This window comes from Lolium rigidum, chromosome 3 (assembly GCF_022539505.1).
Source record: "Lolium rigidum isolate FL_2022 chromosome 3, APGP_CSIRO_Lrig_0.1, whole genome shotgun sequence".
NCBI lineage: Eukaryota > Viridiplantae > Streptophyta > Magnoliopsida > Poales > Poaceae > Lolium > Lolium rigidum.
The window spans coordinates 181,775,248-181,789,592 of NC_061510.1; the positions used below are offsets into that span (position 1 = coordinate 181,775,248).

The 14,345-nt window shown below is 42.4% G+C and overlaps 1 long non-coding RNA gene across 1 annotated transcript; it reads right to left on the reverse strand.

Annotated features, from left to right (window-relative positions):
- Nucleotides 1–11,862: 11,862 nt before the first annotated feature.
- On the reverse strand, nucleotides 11,863–13,292 carry LOC124698746. Its single transcript, XR_007001097.1, has 3 exons — nucleotides 12,777–13,292; nucleotides 12,249–12,323; nucleotides 11,863–12,126 (listed from the first exon to the last, which is right to left on the reverse strand). It is a non-coding gene; the product is annotated as an uncharacterized LOC124698746 (long non-coding RNA).
- Nucleotides 13,293–14,345: the final 1,053 nt, after the last annotated feature.

Sequence of the window (14,345 nt, forward strand, 5' to 3'; positions counted from 1 at the left end):
ATCATATCTAGCTTATTTGATTATCTGCTATGCCATTGTCCTTGTCTGTGGCTAATTTAATTGTCTGGCCATGTGATGGTGCTGTAATTGATGTCTAGCATGCTCGTGGCATGCTCTTGCAAGTTTCGGTGGTCATATGATCACCGGTTGCTTGTAGAAACTATTCTTTGTTGTCGGTGCCTCACCGTGATCCATTCACGTGTTGTGTGTGTGTCACACGAGGCTTGGCTTCGTGTATGCTTGGTGCTTGTCCAAGCATCGGTGGATGCTTGTAATGATCCATTGGATCATCTGCTAGATTCTGTGCATGGTAGCTTGATTATTTCATTTATACGTGTAGTTCTGATTGTTTAAATAGATAAATGATGTGAGCTGTGACACAGTGATGATCATAACGATTTAATTTGCTTGGCTAGAGGGATGCCAACACTTGTTGGGGACCCTAGCCCACTCTGAAGCCACCTGGGTGATGATGCAAGTACTGGGCTTGGTGGTTTGACTGTTTTGGGTGGTTGAGGTGGCCTCAGCAGCCATTCTTGGCTGCTCAGGAAGCTCCCTTCTTCTGTGGCTTGCTCTTGTTGGTAATTGCTTGCTGGATTTGAACAACTGCTCACTGGCTTGATCCAATACTGGACTTCCAGTGGCTGTTGATGTTGAGAATTTATATAGACAAAGATTTGTCTATAGTCTGATGGTCAATTAGCTGTAGGTGCTAAGTGTGTATAACTAGGCTGACTTGTGCTCTCATCTCTTGCTGGATTTCTTCGATTATGCAATTATTGTCATAGCTGTTGTTCCCCTTTGATGATTGACCGGTGGCCTTTCTGCTCTTGCTTGCACCATATGGTTTAATAACTGAGATGATGACACAACCTTGGGTATCATACCACGTTGATCATGTGTGCTAGATGCATATGCTTATATATGAACAAAACCATCTGGTTTGTCCATGATGCTTGGTATACCTCGCTCCAGCTCCTAGATTGTGTTGTTGGTGTAGAGGTTCAGCTGTTGGTTGAGTTCTTGGCTTGCCCTGCTCCTCCTTGCAAGCTTGATCTCTTGGTTTATTTTCTGGTGATTGGGAATAGATGAAACAGCTCTAGCTGTTCATCCGTTCTTGGTGTTCTTGGTCTGTTCTTGATACTCGGTGACTTACCCTGTCTGCTTGGTCGATGAATGAGCTAGGGTTTGTGGTGGAAAAGTTTTTATATGGTTGGCTCTTGCTCCCTGGTCGACAGGCTCCACCTTTCCCTTTGGGTGACTCACTCGTATGTGTCGCTGCATGCACACGGCCTTGTGAGCGAGGCTGTGTGTGTGTGTCTACCAGATACTTTGCACTTGGGACATTGAGAGGATCAGCTCGGCAGAGTTGAGCATATCTTCTCAATTCTCATTTCTTTGCTAACCTGCCAAGTGGTTTTACCACTTGGCATAATTTCTTTTTGTTGTGTTTGTGTGCAGGGAACTTTGGAATGATCAAGATGAAGATTAACTTATCTTATAGAATTTTAGGATAGATCATTTACTTTGTAATTTTCTTTTCTTTTTCTTTTAATATTCTATTTCTCCAATTCTTGTAATATGTTGTAATATTCATTTGTTTCAAATTCTGAATATTGTAATTGACAATGTATCTTGTGTGATTATTAATAAAGCTCAAGTTTTCCTTAATGAGCTTTACTTGGTTGTTGTATTACTTATAATCTTGATTAATGATAATTGTTTATTAAATTATCTCAAGTTTGAATTATGTGATATTCATTTGAGGTTTGAATTTGAAATTCAAATACAAATTTGGTTTGAATTCAATCATACAACTTAATTTAGAATTCAATCATGCAACTTAAGGTTGTGATGCAAACTCTCCCCTCTCTTCTTAAAACCCTAGTTTAGTTGAATAAGGAACAGGTTTATCACACTCTCGAAACCCTAACCCTGTAAGGTGTCGAGAGAGAAACTTGTCCCCCTTCGATGCAGTTTTTGTTTAAAAGCGCGAAATTTCCCCAGAATTTGCAATGCAATGCACATCCCTTTCTAAAATCTACCCCTCGATCGTCTCTAAACCTGGGACATTACACGAACCTTCTCCTTAGACCCTTGTACAGGCGGCATAGAGGTACCCCTTTGTGACACTTGGTTGAAACATATGTTATGCAATGATAATCCGTGTTAATCCAAGCTAATTAGGACAAGGTGTGGGCACTATTAGTATTCTATGCATGAGGCTTGCAACTTATAGGATATCTTATACATAACACATATGATTTATTACTACCGTTGACAAAATTGTTTCTATGTTTTCAAAATGAAAAGCTCTAGCACAAAAATAGTAATCCATGCTTCCTCTCGCGAAGGGCCATTCTTCTACTTTATTGTTGAGTCGGTTTACCTATTCTTTCTATCTTAGAAGCAAACACTTGTGTAAACTGTGTGCATTGATTCTTACATGTTTACCTATTGCACTTGTTATATTACTTTGTGTTGACAATTATCCATGAGATATACATGTTGAAGTTGAAAGCAACTGCTGAAACTTATATCTTCCTTTGTGTTGTTTCAAAGCTTTCTACTAAGAATTTATTGCTTATGAGTTAACTCTTATGCAAGTCTTATTGATGCTTGTCTTGAAAGTACTATTCATGAAAAGTCTTTGCTATATGATTCATTTGTTTACTCATTGTCTTCATCATTGCTTCGAATCGCTGCATTCATCTCATGTGCTCTACAATAGTATTGATCAAGATTATGATAGAATGTCACTTCAGAAATTATCCTTGTTATCGTTTACCTACTCGAGGGCGAGTAGGAACTAAGCTTGGGGATGCTTGATACGTCTCAAACGTATCTATAATTTCTTATGTTCCATGCTACTTTTATGATGATACTCACATGTTTTATACACATTATATGTCATTATTATGCATTTTCCGGCACTAACCTATTGACGAGATGCCGAAGAGCCGACTTGTCGTTTTCTGCTGTTTTTGGTTTCAGAAATCCTACAAAGGAAATATTCTCGGAATTGGACGAAATCAACGCCCAGGGTCTTATTTTTCCACGAAGCTTCCAGAAGACCGAGGGAGAAACGAAGTGGGGCCACGGGGCGCCGCCACACTAGGGAGGCGCGGCCTAAGGGGGGCCCGCGCGGCCCTAGCGTGTGGGGCCTCCGTGACTCCTCCGACTCCGCCCTTCCGCCTACTTAAAGCCTTCATCGCGAAATCCTCTGTACCGAGAGCCACGATACGGAAAACCTTCCAGAGACGCAGCCGCCGCCAATCCCATCTCGGGGGATTCGGGAGATCGCCTCCGGCACCCTCGCCGGAGAGGGGAATCATCTCCCGGAGGGCTCTTCATCGCCATGATCGCCTCCGGATCGATGTGTGAGTAGTTCACCCCTGGACTATGGGTCCATAGCAGTAGCTAGATGGTCGTCTTCTCCTCGTTGTGCTATCATCTTAGATATTGTGAGCTGCCTATCATGATCAAGATCATCTATTTGTAATGCTACATGTTGTGTTTGTTGGGATCCGATGAATATTGAATACTATGTCAAGTTGATTATCAATCTATCATATATGTTGTTTATGTTCTTGCATGCTCTCCGTTGCTAGTAGAGGCTCTGGCCAAGTTGATACTTGTAACTCCAAGAGGGAGTATTTATGCTCGATAGTGGGTTTATGCCTCCATTGAATCTGGGGACGATGACGGAAAGTTCTAAGGTTGTGGATGTGCTGTTGCTACTAGGGATAAAACATCGATGCTTTGTCTAAGGATATTTGTGCTGATTACATTACGCACCATACTTAATGCAATTGTCTGTTGGTTGCAACTTAATACCGGAACGGGTTCGGATGATAACCTGAAAGTGGACTATTTAGGCATAGATGCATGCTGGATAGCGGTCTATGTACTTTGTCGTAATGCCCTGATTAAAAATCTCATAGTACTCATCATGATATATGTATGTGCATTGTTATGCCTTCTTAATTTGTCAATTGCCCAACTGTAATTTGTTCACCCAACATGCTATTTATCTTATGGGAGAGACACCACTAGTGAACTGTGGACCCCGGTCCATTCTTTACATCTGAAATACAATCTACCGCAATTGTTCTTTACTGTTCTTCGCAAACAAACATCATCTTCCACACTATACATCTAATCCTTTGTTTACAGCAAGCCGGTGAGATTGACAACCTCACTGTTACGTTGGGGCAAAGTACTTTGATTGTATTGTGCAGGTTCCACGTTGGCGCCGGAATCACTGGTGTTGCGCCGCACTACACTTCGCCGCCATCAACCTTCAACGTGCTTCTTGGCTCCTACTGGTTCGATAAACCTTGGTTTCTTTCTGAGGGAAAACTTGCTACTGTACGCATCACACCTTCCTCTTGGGGTTCCCAACGGACGTGTGTCATCTGCACGCATCACTAGACATGCTTGTTTATCAACTTGAATGCTTACTATATTACATAAGAAGACTATATGTGCGTTGGTTTTTCATTTTTTGTTTTTTTCTAAATGTTTATGCCCATTTGAATCTTGGTCAAATACTAGGTTTGAACAAGATTTAGACAAGTTAATTTAAAACATGAAAATGAAAAGGTAAGCATGGATCCTTCTTAGTCACTCTAAGATGAAGTTTTTGGGAGGTTTTTGAAATTTCCATGTTTGAAACCCAAAACCATTTCTCTTCATGCTTGACTTCATAAGACAAAGTTTAGGGTTAGGTGTAGATACATGATTTGTCTGGTTTGAATATGTCTAGACCTTGTATATCAACTTCAATTCTTACTATCTTTACTTATTAAATTGCAATGCAACCGTGGTAGGTCGTCGCTGTTTGACCGATTTACCCCTGAACTTAGGAAGAAATTACCCACCGTTGCCAGAACCTTGTACGCTTCCGTCGTAGAAATATCGGCAGATGTTCCTTAGTTCACGTTGAACCTTTGGTCTCTCAGTGAAGGAGTTCGCATGGAACTCTGATTGATCTCACGTACAAGCAAAAAAAATAATAGAGAAGGAGACCGGACCGTACTACTTGCGGTTGCCATAATAATCTGTCGATCCCCCAAAAAACGGCATCTCATCGTCTACAGGAGGCCAGAGCCACGCTGATCGATTGGGAAAAAAACTTACCCGGAGCCGTGGAGGCCAGAGCGAGGGGAAGTAGCGTAGGATTCCGCTGTCGTGTGAATTGTTCCGAGCGAAACTGCCCGGGCGGAACAGGAGCTCAGTGCCTCTACCAGAGGATCATTGATGTGTGCGCATCTGGCCGTCGCAGATGAGGATGAGCTTCCCAGGATCGTCGAGGCCAACCGCCAACATGCCAAATCTGGAAGCTACGGGCTAACATCATAGGCATGAAGTCCTAACCGATCCTCATCAGATTGGAAGCACAATCTTCGCCCGCAAGTTGCGAATCGAAACATCAGATCGAAACGAAGCTAACTCCATCATCTTCGTTGTCAAGTCGGGAATCGACCGATATTCGCCGCCACGGAATACCGCTTGTGGTGCGCCACCAGAACGACAGCTGAGGTGCGCCACACACCGCAGCGCGAGGAACAACGCATCCACGACCTGATCCCCGCCGCCCCGTGCGAAGAAGAGAGAAAGACCAGCGAGGACCGTGGACGCTACCAGCGCCAGCTGCGCCACGGCCGCCCCCTGTCAACCCGCAACTTGTTGGCACTATTCCTGTTGCCTGCCATCGCCACTCTCCGCCTCAGGCCATTAATTGGGACATGACCTTATCGACCACGAAGAAAAATACTACATGGCAATTAGGACTGTTGCGGGCATCGCAAGAGTATGAGCCGCTGCGAGCACGTGGAGGGAAAAAGGAAGGCAGTCCACTCAAGGAATCCGGTGGCGGCCACAGGTTGAAGGGTAGCACTTCCTCCTGCTGAGCCAAAACGGGGGCAACGAGGTGATCTCCATGGGCGGTTGAGGCTTGTGCGTTGGCGGCTCTTGCTCGGGCTCTCCTCGCTCTCTCCTGCATCCTAGGGTCGGGAAAGAGGAAGGCAGTCCACTCAAGGAATCCGGTGGCGGCCACAGGTTGAAGGGTAGCACTTCCATCCTGCTGAGCCAAAACGGGGGCAACGAGGTGATCTCCATGGGCGGTTGAGGCTTGTGCGTTGGCGGCTCTTGCTCGGGCTCTCCTCGCTCTCTCCTGCATCCTCGGGTCCTTCACCGACTCTCTCAGGGGTCCCCGACGGCCGCTTATATATACTACGGCGTCAAAACGTCAAGGGCCTCTAGCTGTTCAAACACCCGCCGAGTCCTACCATGCTGCGAATCCTTCTCTTTGTCTCCTTCCCACCTACGCACATGCGGTAGCACAAGATCCTTAATACTTCCCACCCACGAAGGTTATCTGAGATTTGTGTCAAATCTTAGATAATTTTCATGAGAAGGAGGGGGTAGATTAAGTGTATAGACAAAACTCGGTAACTGCTGCATGTTCACAGTTTTCTTGGCTGAAGTACTACAGTTTCAGGTTTAAGAAATGAGCACCGATATGTTCAATTGTAATTCTAATCGGAGCAAACTGATTTTTGTTGAGATGTGAGTTAACATTGTAGTACTAATTTCATAGTAACATGCAGAATTATATTCAAAGCTTAGCTCCAACATATTAGTAGAACATGTGCATTAGTTTTTTTCAACAAATTAGTACTATAAGGTTATTATCATGGTTCCGTAGCGAAGCACGGGCAATGTGCTAGTATGACATAAGAAGACTATGTGCTTTGGTTTTTCATTTTTTTTTTTTGATTTTTTCTGAAAGTTTATGCCCATTTGAATCTAAAGGTGAGAGAACACGTTAAAGGTTATTCTAACAAAGGTCATGCTTGGTATCTTACCTATGTATTATTGTACATCACAAATGTGAAATGAAAATATGTGCATCTCTATAAACCCTAAACCCTAACCCTAACTATATAGAAAAAGATGAACAATCCATGCTTTTTGATTGCCTTTTATGATCCACCTTTGGCTTGATTTCAAATTTAGTGGGGGGGGGGTAGGGGATGAGTGTGTTTCTTTGGATGCCTCTCTCGTATTTGCTAGTTTTTTGGGGGTCACACAAATTCAGGGTAGCATCATGCCCACCCCCTCCCTTCACGCGCGGAAAAAGTGTTAAGCGAGTAGTAAAATGGCATGACCAACAAGTTTCAAGTAAAATTTCGAATATAACCAAAATGTTCCAATTGATAGATGAGTTAACTTGGCTTCATGGAAAAAATAATGTCATGTAAATGAGTTAACTTGGCTCTCCTACCCTTGAATCCATAGGAAACTTTGTACTAATACAGTATAATGATCACCCGAGTTATTACACCAACAGGTCTATCACTTACGTGTGGTTTCCATGCGTGAGTTCCCACACTTCAGTGAGCACAACTCATGTGCGGTAGGTAGGCAAACTCCCATCTTCTTTGTCAAGAGAAGACGCATCAAGACTCCCCCTCTCTCCCTCTCTCTCTCTATCTCTCCCTCTCTCTCAAGTTATCCACCTCCGCTGGCTGCCGGTTTTGGCAGGGCATTTCTAGCTCAGCTCGGAGGCCATGGTGTGCACGCATTGTAGCCATGGCGACTTAGTCGCGCTAAGTGGTTCGTCCCCGGCTGCGACGAGGATCAATCTGGGCGGTGGTTGTTAAGGACCCGGTCGCATTTCTTTCTTTCAGCGTGGGGTCTTCCATGTAGAAGTTAGGGATTTAGATGTAATTTCATGTTTATTATGTGTCTTGTTGTAAAGTGTGCTCTAGTGCGTATTGGAAGTCTGAGTCCTTCAGGATCCTTCGGTTTGTCCCTCTCCCTCTCTCAAAAAAAACATCTATCTCATTATCGGCCTCGCTCACTCGCTGGCACCTCCTGCGCACTCACAAACCCTGAAAAACAGTCAACATGACCCGAAAAAGGTCATACACCATAAATAAGAGGCCCCCCTCACTTCTCTCCCTTCGCCTCCTTCTGTGTGATTCCTCTTCCTTCGAGTTTCACTGGACGGGCAAACACATGTGCTCCCTAGTAATACTAAAAAGGTAAAAACAATCGACCTACGAATCTATGATTAAATAGGTTAAACTAGGGTTTTGCCCAGCACCACAGATCAAGTTCAAAAATATCCAACTACGGGGTTTGATTTTGGCCTACTAATATAATTAAATAACTTGAACTAGTATTCCTCTAAACAAATCATTTTGGTATGCATTGTTTGGTACTTTTCATAGCTAGAGTGCTTACTCCCTCCGTTAGGGATTATAATGCCAGCGCGCATCCCTAGATCATCAATTTGATTACAACAGATTATGAATTTTATGGCACATAAAAATCACGATTTTTAGTGCTTTCTTGCTAGTTTTGCACATTTAAATGACTTTATGCTGATTTATTGAAAGTAATTCCAATTTGAAATGTAGGTGTGTTATAACTTCGTCCTAGAAATTTTTAGATACGTATTACTTACTATATACATAAAGCATTGATATATAGTACTAAAATATTCGATCCGTTTGTATGGATAATCATGTCGACCATTTTTACCTAGTTTTGAAATAAATAAATGAAAATGAAGAAAACCTAAAAAATGAAACCCTTCCGCATTGGGTGCTTATAGGTGTACTAGTTGACAGGAAAATAAGAAACCTGTGATAGGGTAGTAAAAAACAAAATGTCTTCACAAAACGGACTATCGTGTATGAAGATTCATGGTTTTCAAGCCAACAAATTACATAGTTATGGCCATATTGGTGGCATAATTTGTTATAATGTGCCCAAATTTGGCATGGTGGTGCATCTTGCCATTCCCAACAATGTTGCTGACTAGACTTTTCAACTTTTCGGTATAAAAAAATATTTTTTATTTTTTAGATGACAAAATAGGTTTATTTTGTGAATGGGGTACATAAGATACGACTCAAAATGTCGCCTCTACATTTTTAAGATAAATTAGACCATATATGAGTGAAAATTCCCAACTCTTTACGTTTTTTTAGTGCTTTCTACCTAGTTTCACACATTTAAATGACTTTATGCTGATTTATTGAAAGTAATTCCAGTTTGAAACGTAGTTGTGTTATAATTTCATCCTATAAATCCCCAAAAATCATTTTTAGATACGTATTACTTACTACATACAGAAACCTATGATAGGGTAGTAAAAAACAAAATGTCTTCACAAGGTGGACTATCGTGTGTATGAAGATTCATGGTTTTCAAGCCAACAAATGACATATAGTTATGGTCATATTTGTGGCATAGTTTGTTATAATGTGCCCAAATTGGGCATGATGGTGCATCTTGCCATGTTTGAAACCCAAAACCACTTCTCTTCATGCTTGACTTCATAAGACACAGTTTAGGGTTAGGGGTAGATACATAATTTGTTTGTTTTGAATATGTCTAGATCTTGTTTATCTACTTGAATATGCTTACTATATATATGACGTAAGAAGACTATGTGCTTTGGTTTTTCATTTTTTTATTTTTCCTGAATTTTTATGCCCTATTGAATCTTGGTCAAATCCTAGGTTTGACCAAGATTTAAACAAACTTAAAACATGAAAATGAAAAGGTAAGCCTGGATCCTTTCTAGTCACTCCAAAATTAAGCTTTTGGGAAGTTTTTGAATTTTCAATGTTTGAAAGCCAAAACCACTTCTCTTCATGGTTGACTTCATAAGACAGAGTTAAGCGTTAGGGGGTAGATACATGCCTTTTCTGTTTTGAATAAGTCTAGACCTTGTTTATCAGCTTGACTGCTTACTATATATGATCTAAGAAGGCTATGTGCTTTGGTTTTCATTTTCTTGGTTTTTTTGAATTTATGCCCATTTGAATCTTGGTCAAATACTAGCTATGTTTGACCAAGATTTAAACAATTTTAAACATGAAAATGAAAAAGCAAGCATGGATCTTTTTTAGTCACTCTAAAATGAAGATTTTGGGAGGTTCTTGAAATTTTCATGTTTGAAACCAATACGACTTCTCTTCATGCTAGACTTCATAAGATCGACCGAGTTTAGGGTTAGGGGGTAGATACATGATTTGTCTGGTTTGAATATGTCTAAACCTTGTTTATCAACTTGAATGCTTACTATATGACACTAGATGATGCCCCGCGCGGTGCAGCGGGGTTGTGGTGATAACTGTTTGGAGAAGAAGGAGAAGTGACTATGCATTTGATAAATGAAGGATATCAGTCTATCTAACTATGTTATGTTGCTAAATACCTTGCAAAAAACTACAATGAATACCATATATATTATGAATTTGAGAGTTTGAAATTGCGCTCAGGAACAGAACATATATATTACGCCAAATCTTACACACATTTACTCTTTTCAGAATTTTATTCTATCATTTTAAGATATAGGATGATGAGTTTGAATAAAAGAAGCCCCGGTCATCACAAATGCAAGTGTTTAGCATTCACATGATTCAAGGAGATCAAACCAGCAAGCTCACGAGTAGATACATGAGTGCAATATAGTGGAGTATGTGCTTAGAGCAACTCTAACAGAGCCCGTAAATCCCGCCGGAACCGAACTTTTCCGCCGGATTTACGGGTTCGAGCTGAAACGCGCGCAGATCAGAGCCCATAAACATGGGCCGGCCCGAACTGGAAGTTCAGGGGCCCGAGAAACTCACCGCACGGCCCCTATTAAAAGGGTTCGCGGAGAGGAGTTCGGTTCGGAAACCCTACTCCCCTCCGGCCGCTCCTCTCCCGCCGCCGCAGCCCACCGCCGCTCCGATGAGCAATCCCCGTCGCTCGACCGCCACTCCGCCGCTACGGCCACCACCCCGCCGTGCGAAATGGCGCGTTTAAGACGCGTGGGTAGGGGCGGCGGCCGATCCGGCGCCGGAAGGTCAAGTCGCCGTCCGCCGGGCGCACGGGCGGAGACGGAGCGCGGCAGGCGGGCGCGCTCCGACGGCGCATGGAAGCGGGCCGGCCGCAAGTGGCCGGACCTAATGGCGCGCCACCTTCAAGCGCACGCGGAGGTGGCTGCGGCTGCGGAGGCGGCTGCGGCTGTGGAAGAGGAGGAGCCCCCCGCTGCCGGCGGGTGCAGCCCGCAGTTGCCCCCGAGCGGCGACGATGACAATGCGGACGGACCGCCTCTGCTCTGCGGGTCACCTCCGGCGCGGCGGCCATCGAGCTGGTGGCCCTCGTCGTGGCCTAGCAACCGGCGGCGTCGAAAAACCCTCCGCCGCCGCCCGGTGACAGTATGGTCGCTGGGAACCTTAATTTCTAGTCTATTAGGTCCCTAGTACATAATTTAGGTCCAATGCGATTGTATTTTGCCACTATTAGTGTGAATTATGATCGAATTAAACTTGATCGGATGAAATCGACTGCAATCCCCGTCGATAGATTTCCCGCGTCGTTTGATTTTCGCGAGTTCGGTTTGGGTTTACAGTTTCTGTTCTGCGCCGTGCCGAAATACGCTCTCAATTCATTTTTCGGGAGACTGAACTCCGTTTTTTCGGTTTGGACAAATACGGGCTCTGTTAGAGATGCTCTTACAGGGAAACCATCGGTTCAACTTGACCAAGCTCAAAAGAGAAAAAAATTAATCAATGAAAGGGGAATTCGGACATGCCGTCTGTTGGCCAATACCCTCTTCCTCAAATTAAGGTGCATTGGGACTTGGGAGAAATGGTGGAGAGAAGGGTCTCAACTTTTAGCAATAATCATTGTAGTTGAAGTAAGTGTTTCAATCAGGATACTTTTTATGAAGCTTAAGTATTTTTCTCACATGATAAACACCAGCAATATAAAGAATGACTAATGCACAACATACCTCTGACATAAAATTGACATTCAAATTTACCATCCAGAACAATCATAGTAGGAGAATCAAAGTGAACTGGACAATAAACTGTTGAAAAGACATTTATCGGTGACTACATAAGTACATAACCATGGAAACATGTAATCCCAGGTGCAGTTCTGAAACCACACTGAGCACTTGGACTATGCAGATATTATTGGTTAAAGATAACTCTCACGCGACAAATAAGTAAATTCAGAGCTTCACATGTTCTTGAATCTGATTTATGTTGTGGATAAACAGAAGAGCAGTAGATCATCCATCTATCCATCGTCATCGGCAATCTGCTAATACGTGAAACAAATATGAAAAATGATACCATAGATAGAATATTAAATATTCACTACAGTGTAAATATTGTGGAGAAAACAAAAAATTGCCATACATTATCCAAGATATGACTTACCTTTTTTTAGAAGGGAAATACACACAGGTATGATCTTTGTTGCCACCTCATCCATTGATGAGAATTACACTGCATCTGCAATATTAGGCATAACATTTTTTTACAGCAACATCTAACATCAATTTAATGAAAGGTGCACTGGATTTAAAGGAACATATTTAAGAAGCAGAATGGTTTCGTTCCTGGGCGATGAAAGGTTGTGATCGATGGCATGGGCGTCCACGGCTGCGTGAGACTGAATGCCTTATGCCTACCATGATGGCTCATAGGATTTTCGGAACTTTCAGGGTTATCCATCTTGGCAAACCGCACACACACACAAAGGAAGATTCCAGTGGAGCTAATTCCATGTAACAAATAAATTTCAGGGTAGATTAGAAGGGAACATGTAACAAACAAATTTTAGTGAAAATTCGAAGGTGCAGATACATGCGATTCAGAAGAGTAAGAAAAACAGAAGATGCGTGTGGTGCTTCAGTGTAAGCAATAATTTAATAATTTAAGAGCAGGAGATGAAAGTTTGCGTACCTGTGGAAGCAGGTAGTGTTGTCCAGCGTCTGTAGGCCATAAACATGGTAATAGCTTCTTCCGTTGCTTGAGCAACCAGTACGCAATATCCCATTGAAATCCAATTGATTCCGGCTGGGCTTGAAGGGAAGGTAGAATTGAACAAAAATACAACCAAATGGTCGATCGAGAGGCAAAACGTCCAGCAGATTTCGAGCCGGGGCGCAAAATGGGGAAGAAAAATCTGCAGCGGGCATGTACCAAAGTGGATGCTGCTGCTGCCAGAGATGGCGTCGCAAGAAGGCGGGCGCTGATTGTCGACGGCAACACGACAGCTCTTTAAAACATGGAGGCGGCAGCGACAGCGACGACTCAGTTCATTCAAGCAGTTTTTTTGTGTAATTGCAGGGTAATGATGATGAGTGGTGGGCTGCATCGGGCGGTTTAACTTCAGAAGCATTTGTGGCGAGCAGACAGTAGGTCGCGGAGCATTGATGGCCATGAAGGCGTTCGCGGTAGAAGAGGAACTGCACGCACGAACGGAGAGCCACAGAGGTAAGAATAAGATCATGCATATGCATCCAGCCCATATCAAGAAGGCACACCCGCCCAGCCCATGCCAAGAAAGATGCCCAGCCCATCTTGAGAAAATGATGCAGGGAGTGAGCAAGCGACCAGACACACACGATACAACGCGCCACACATTGCCTGGACGAATAGGAGATGACGTGGCTCACTGTGAGATCAGCAAAATGGGGTCATCTATTAAGAAAGAAAAGATAAGAAGACTATGTGCTGTTGTTTTTCATTCTTCTGATTTTTTTGAATTTTATGCCCATTTGAATCTTGGTCAAATCCTAGGTTTGACCAGGATTTTAAACAAGTATAAAATATTAAAATGAAAAGGTAAACCTGGATCCTTCTTAGTCACTCTAAAATGAAGCAACTTTTGGGATGTTCTTCAAATTTTCATGTTTGAAACCTAAAACCACTTCTCTTCATGATTGACTTCATAAGACAGAGTTTGGGTTAGGGGTAGATATATACATGATTTTTCTGGATTGAATATGTCTAGAACTTGTTTATCAACTGTAATGCTTACTATATGACATAAAAATGTTATGTGCTTTGGTTTATCATTCTTTTGATTTTTCCTGAATTTTTATGCCCATTTGAATCTTGATCAAATCCTAGGTTTAACAAAGATTTAAACAAGTTTAAAATATGAAAATGAAAAGTTAAGCATGGATCCTTCTTAGTCACTCTAAAATGAAGCTTTTGGGAGGTTTTTTAAATTTCCATGTTTGAAACACAAAACCACTTCTCTTCATGCTTGACTTCATAAGAGAGAGTTTAGTGTTAGGGGTAGATACATGATTTGTCTAGTCTGAATATGTCTAGACCTTGTTTATCAACTTGAATTCTTACTATATGACATAAGAAGGCTATGTGCTTTGGTTTTTCATTTTTTTTTATTTTTTTGAATTTTATGCTCATTTGAATCTTGGTCAAATACTAGCTAGGTTTGACCAAGATTTAAACAAGTTTAAAACATGAAAATGAAAAGGTAAGCCTCGATCCTTCTTGGTC